This window comes from Montipora capricornis, chromosome 3, assembly GCF_036669925.1.
Source record: "Montipora capricornis isolate CH-2021 chromosome 3, ASM3666992v2, whole genome shotgun sequence".
Classification (NCBI taxonomy): Eukaryota; Metazoa; Cnidaria; class Anthozoa; order Scleractinia; family Acroporidae; genus Montipora; species Montipora capricornis.
In genome coordinates, this window is record NC_090885.1 from 31,367,583 (window position 1) to 31,375,082 (window position 7,500).

The window sequence follows — 7,500 nt, forward strand, 5'->3', positions numbered from 1 at the left end:
ATCAAAGACTGATAAGTTCTTGGGTGGCAAAAGCGCTAACGACCCCATACATTCTTTGTAAAATTTCAAATTTTCAATGCATCATCGCTCAATCTAATATATCGGGTTCAAATTTTCAGAGAAAGCTCATTCTTCAGTGCACTTTCAATATTCAGAACTTCATTCGCGGCTGACTAATTAGAAAGCGATAGCCTTATGCTGATGAGGTAAAAAATGTAAACAAAGATTCCCCTAAAGGCTCCAAATAGAAACCTACCTCGCCTCTTGCTTTGCACCTAGTAGGATTGGCTGCCACATCATGTAAAACGAAAGTGCCATAAAATTTCCTATACGTATTTCAAGGAACATACATCAGAAGCACACCATCTTGAAGCGTGTAACTTGCAACTGTTTTCCTTGTAACACATCTGGGGATTTTAGGATACCAATTTTATGCCCAAATATGGAAAAATAAAATAAAATCGAAGCTGCATTCGCGGGAAAATGCGCAAGCTAAGTTACATCCAAATAACGAAATTTTTAAACTAAAAAAACCCTCTTCATCTGAACTAGTGTCAAATGCTTCAAGATCATGAGCTTCTGCACACATGCAATCTACATTTTTGGAAAGCCCTAAAGAAGCGGAAAATATAGATGCTAACAAGCAACCGTCTGAAATTTTATGACATTCAAGTACCCTAACTAGTACGTTATTCTTGGCGATTATTATGTCACAATTATTTTACCAGTGACTGAGCGCTATTATCTTTTAACGTATTTATGTAAGGTACCTTATATTACAAATACAGGTAACGTCGTCAAAGCCCACATTTTTGAAGCGAAAGAAAAACAAAAGATTTGTATAGGACAAGATTGAATTAGATAATACTAGGTTTACACTACAGGAAATTGGTCCAGATTCGTGACGAATCCGGTACGTTTTAGTACTGAATTAGTTTTGCCGTTTACACACAAGGGGACGAATCCGAAATAAAAACTCCCCGGTTCAGTCATGTCTCCAGAGATTTTGAATCCGGAATTTAAAGTGGGAACTTTAAATCCGAAAACTTTTGAATCCGGAGAGTTTTGTCTTGTAAACGATTTTTTTCTCGAATCGTCTCTCGAATCGGGATATTTTTCCGCCTGCGATCTTTTCAGTTTGCGGTAAAACCAAAATGGAGGATCTAGTCCTAACATTGCTGGCAGTCTCTGGTTCCCTAATCTTGCTGTAGGTTCAGGCGATAAGTTTTATTATGTGTATCGCAATATTTCTGGATCGACTCTAGCCTCCTTTTTTGGCGGCATTTTCACTTTGTCGAACGACGACACAACGCAGAGCTTGGTAATCATTCCATCTCGAATGTTACAGGAGTTGTCGTTGTATTTAAACGGTCAAGAATCCGAATATCCTTTCAGTGTAAACGCCTATGAATCCAAATACTCTAAATTTGATGAATCCGGAAACATTTACGAATCCGGAAAAATCTCCTCTAGTGCGTAAACCTAGTCTTAGAATGTTGATCTATCACTTTGCGGCCTTGCCACAGCACAGTCAAAAATGGATTTATCTTTAGATACATTTTGAAAAAACAAAGGGCCGCCAATTTTAACCAATCAGAAGAAGCACTGTCACGTGTGACTGCCTCAGCCATTTTTTTTTCAGGGACATGACAACTGGTTTTCGCGGGAACGGGTATTCTAAAAATAGACTCATTTGAGACTGTGCCTGGGAGCCCACCTATGCCATAACAACACTGTTATCTATTTCACTCTTGTATAGGATAAGAGTTCAGTATTCCTGATGGTTATCCGATACACCCGAATAGAGTCGATTCTTCTGACCTTTAGACGACTCATCTTAGAGACCGTGGTTTTGCGAAAAAATACAGCAAGAAGGATAAGGGGATTGTAGGAAATATTTAGCAAATAAACCCCTTTCGGCGGCTCGTATTACGGCTGATAATGTCCGCGACTGAGACTTGTCCGAAAAATGAATATTACCCCGAGATGCGAAGCTTCAAGGGCAAATATGAAATTCTGAGGACAATCTCTCAGGCAAGGACATTATCAGCCAACATACCAATAAGCCAGAACGGGGTTTATTTATTTTATAACCCTCCCATTAATTTTCATATCGTGTAAAAAAAACCGCTCTAAAAAGCCAGTGTTGATCTGATGGCGATGTACCCTGCGAGCAGTTGGTTTCTCCTACGCTTCCCGAAAGAGAAACCACTGGGAGCAACCGTTAGTTTCTTTTAGTGAGCCGCCATCCAAGGACAAGGACGAATAAATTAAATTTGAACCGGTAAAACGAGTTAGTAAACTTGTTTTGGCGCTTGCGCGTGTTTTTAGCTACGTAACTGCTGCGTTTGGGCGAGCCTGCTGTGTAGTAATGTCCTGCGAAATAAGACGAAGTGATGTCAAATAAATCACGTGGGTTGTGACGTACTGCGCACATGCTCGATGGAAAATCAAACGGTTGCTCGCAGTGGTTTCTCTCTCGGGAAGCGTAATTGAAACCAACTGCTCGATGGGTAATGGCAATGCTTCGTATTTTTTCGATACGCTATTCAAAATTTGACTAGAGAGAAAGCGTGTCGGTCTCAGGAAAAAAATCAAATCATGTCAATTGTCACTGCAAGTAGTTTAAAACTTACTGAAGAAGAAATTTTAATCATGAAAGACAGAATGTGCAAAGTCTGGATGACCCTGTTGAAATTTTCCTCTCCTTCGAACATTCGGATTATTTCATAGTTAGTAAACAGAGTATATTTAAATCCTCCACTCAATAAAATGACTCAGTTTAAGGTCTGCCCCATAGGCAGCCCAAGCTCGCGTCACTACAGACAGCCGTTGAGAATTTAAACGAGTTATAAGACTTTGTATGGGAAATAAAATACAGTCGATTATGAAGTTTAACGTTCATTCAATAAAATGAATCAAAATGACTCACCTCTGGTGTATTCCTGTGCCTTTTGGAGTTTATTTCACAGTTTCGGGAAGTCTGCCCTTTTATGTTTTTCACCTTCAAAGACGTTGACAGCATATTTTGCTGTTTTTCTTGTATTTACCGGAAAAGTTGCGACCAGCTTTTTGATGTCACTATCACTCCGGAAAATGAGTTTGTTTTTCTGCTGCCTTTTTTCCGCTGGCTTTGTTTCCTTTCAACGGAAATGATTGCACAGCATTTCGCAGGCCAAATATCCACGCAAACGGGGGTTATTGCGTGATAACTGTTCTTTGAGTTTGACGTGGCCTAAATTAGCCAATAGAATCGCCCGAAAATTAATGGTAGGTTATAATGACGATTCGACTCGCATCAACTCAAACCGAGTCGAATCGTCGGACCTTCAGACGACACGTGTTAGGATAAGAAAGGAGATGGTAGGAAATATTGACGATTCGACTTGCATCGACTCAAATATGAAGTCGAATCGTCTGGCCTTCAGTCGACTCGTCTTTGAGAAAAAAAAAGCTGCAGTGCCGTGTAAGGTAAGCTGAATCAGTGTTTCGTGTAACATAAGCCGAAAAATATAGCAAGAAGCATAAGGGGATGGTAGAAAACTATTGGCGATTCCACTCGAACCGTGTGTCGTCTTGGGGACTGTTGATTTGCAATTCACTTAGTATAAATAAAGCTAGAAAAGGATGACAGAAGACTTTGACAAGTAGAATCGTGTCACTTTAAGTGGAGTCGTCTTGCGGCAGTCGACTGCAAGACAGTGAGAGGAAATGGTAGGCAATGTTGATGTTTGGACTCGTATCGTTGCGTTCAGTGGACTGGAGGCGGTGGCTGGCAGTCAATTCGCCAGAGTTTAGAAAAAATAGCACGAAATATGGAGCGGGGATGGTAAGAAATGTCGACGTTTCTTATAACCATGGCGTGTACGGGAGACAATTAGGAAAAATAGAGCAAGACAGCACGCGTGTTTTAAAAGTTCTTCACGTGAGAACAATTAATGTGTTTGTGGCAATATAAGGTGTTTGTTTAAGGGAAATATGGATGATTTGCTGATGAGAATTCAAATGCCTTTTTCGATCGTTATGTGATTCAACGATTACGGTTGCAAAGTAAGTCTTTTGAAGGAAAGTATGTTAATTGTGCAAAGAGGAATCATGAATTCTGCCGAAATTTGAAACTATTTCACTTGCAAGTTTTTCAAAAATACATGTGTAGTGGGATAAAAACTAGCATATGTTTTCTTTTATAATGGAAAATAGGAGCTTGTATTCGCAATGAAATATTTTTGTTTTTTCAATATTTGGTTATTTTTTATCCGGACAACACCCATTATTTTCTTGAAACTCCATACCAGCATATTTTCTTACTAGAAGTTTGGCCTAGTACTAGTAGTAATGTTTGGCCTTAAAGTTATAACATTGTGTGACATCTGTATTGTGTTGTATCCTGTTGTGGTTCTTGCTTTTCCTGCTATCGTTGTCTTTTCCTAGGCGAGGCGGTTTGTGCTGCCATCTGCGTATTGCTGTGGTCAGCTGTATGTCTTGCGCTGAGTAAAGTAAAACATATTGTTGGTAGTTATCGTTCATTATAAACGATAAGTACGGGATAAATACGGGATTTTTCGGAAAGGTTCACATTTGTGACATGTACAGTATTTTGGAGGTTTTGCAATTATGCAATAAGGGAAAAATTAGTTTCTTGATGCTGTAATTGTAGTCCAGTATTTTCTTTTGGTATACACCCTTTTAAAAAGTCTAATATATGCCGTTTTCCGCTAATGACGTCGAACTCTTGCTTTCGAATTTTATTTAGAAATGTACAAATGCCTAAAACCTTTCCGATTTCTTTTCTTGTTTGAAGCCTTTGTGCATTTCTGAATAAATTTTAAAAGAATGAGTTTGACGTCATTAGCGGAAAACGGCATATATTAGACTTATTAAAAGGGTGTATAGGAAATCTGTTTTTTGTTTAATTATGCGGTTTTTACGAACATTATTTCCCTGATGTCCTTGCTTAATAGTTTTGGGGTTTAGTTTTTTTTAGTTTTGGGTTTCTGTGTTGTACTACGGATGATAGAATCTAGTGGAAAAGTTCCTAGTATCACCAATCCTGAAAACGAGCTAGGGTGTTACTAGGGCGAAAACTGAATGTTTATCACACGCAAACGTATTACATTATAAAATATAGGCAAGGTTTTTTTTATAATCGGGTAATGTACATGGCAGCATCTTAAAAGTGAGGTAACAAATGAACCAGCTCCAGTTGGTCATTAATAATTCAAAAGGTTTTGACCAACTCAAGCGCGTATTCCGGTGATATTATAGACCATTTTCATAAATAGTGACCACCTTTACAGTCTTTTGTGTTTATGTTAACTAGATCTAATGCCCTCATTTTGAAACAAATATTCTTTTGAAATTTGCTCGAAAGGCTTATTAGTCTGGCAGCATATGAATTTCCGCGGGCATTTTTTACTGAAAGCAAGCCACTACTTTAGATAAGTTGAGGGAACCCTAATAAACAGGACAATACATTTTGCCAGTTTTGCAACCTGCTCCCCTTTAGACCACGCATGAAAACGTGGCTACGGAATAAAATACACTCTAGCTTCGTTTATTGTAGACAAATCATCACCAAAATAGCAGGAGAGACGTAAATCGATGTTACCGTTGATATCACGATTGGTCACGTGACTGAATGAGCATGCAAGTGAGGTTAGTTTACAAAAATAGCTTTTGACCTTTTGACAATACTATTACCGCTCCATAACTAAATTAACATGGAAAATACTAATTTAAGTTCCAACTACTTCACTTTTACTGTTACAAGAGGGTCACATTAACTTTAACAGCATCAAAACGAGGCTTTCACTGGCTAATCCAGAGAGCTACATGTTTTTTAATTAGTTCATCCAGGAACCCATGACCCGGAGCCTACAACTCTACTGTGTTCGTGTAACGGCGTTTTCACAGACCGATTTCTTTTAAGATTGAATTTCCCGCGAATGAGACTCCCACAGGAGCCCGATGACCAATTACAAGAAATTAAGCTGACGTCATAGGGTCACCGAACCGGAACTGCCTTTGTTTTTTGACCTAATTTGCGGGAACGGCTAGTCTAAAAATAAACCTAATTGTGAAAACGCCGTCACACATGCTGTATGGAAGTTGCACGCTCCAGATGGGCTCCTGGTTTCTCCTGATGGAAAGTGGCAATTTCTCTCCGAGTGAGAACTAGAACTTCTGAGAATGACCATTGGTGATTTCATCGTCAGCTTCCATGAAAGCTTTCCAGCATGTTGTTTTCCCTTTTTCGGAAAAACTCTCTCTGGGCCTAAAGCTCGATAGATTGGATAAGGCTGGATTTCTCGATGGCTCCTCCCTGTACCTGTGATGAACAAGGCTAGGTGTTCCTGCATAGGCTTGAATAACGTCTGAGAGCCAGGACGAGGACATCCGTGTCGAGGGAATGTATCCGAAGATCAGTCGCACCTCGGGATGTGGCGTCAACAGCATGTAAAATAATCTTCGTGTCAGCCTCTTCGTGGTTGCTTTGCAGGTATAAAAAATATTCTCTTGTCCCCTTGCTCTCTGACCTCCATGCTACAACTACTCGTCTTCCGTTGTGAACCCCAGCTTCAATAGTCTTCTGTGCCAGATAGTCCACCAGCTCCATCTTTGTCTTGGCATGTGAAAGAAGTGTTTTCATCGGAACCCGCGCTATGTGCGTTGATGGAGTAATGTGGTAATACTCAGTAACCTGTTCCCCCAGCCTTGTTGTTCGGGTGCCTTCTTTCAGAGAAAATGGGATGGCGTATCAATCAAAAACCAATCGGAGTTCTTCATTCTCACCAAACTTCTTGAAAATGCAATTAGTGAAGTGATCTGCCAAATGTGAACAGTTTTTAATCCATTCAGGTTTGTCCAGGCATTGAACCTCCGCCATGGCATCTACACCTCTGTATGCTGACCATTCTGATTGACACCAGTGTCGTTGTCTTCATGTACATCTACAGGTAACTTCTCCAAAATATCCATAAAGGCACTTTTGCGGGAGCAACGAAGCAGTGTTCCATGGCCTGCAAACAGTGGCCTTAGTACCACGTAAAACTCATAGGTACCCACAGCTTCTTTGATGTCAATGTTTGATCGACGTTTGTATACGACCATCATTCTCGCAAACAGATTCCTATCTTCGCTCAGCTGTACAGTTTTGTTGTCAACTCTTATTTGACTTTTTTTCCTGCAGTCTTCCAAGTGGAGAGCTTTTGCTTCTTCATGGAGTCCCAGAGGTTGACTTTTTGTTCTTTTATCCGCTCTTCCGTACAAATCTTTGGAATAGTCTTTCCCCGATAATACTTGCTCGAAGAGATCCTTCTTGACATTTCCTGCATAGTATCACGACTTTCGTTACCAGCTTGAATAATGCGTCTCTTTTCTGATCAAATTGATTGGTAAAACTTCCCATTGTGGTCAGTAGCTTCTCTCCACTCTTCTCTGCGCGGCTAAACACAGCGGTTGTAAGAGCATTATGATGAGATCTTTCCCCAGAAAAAGAAA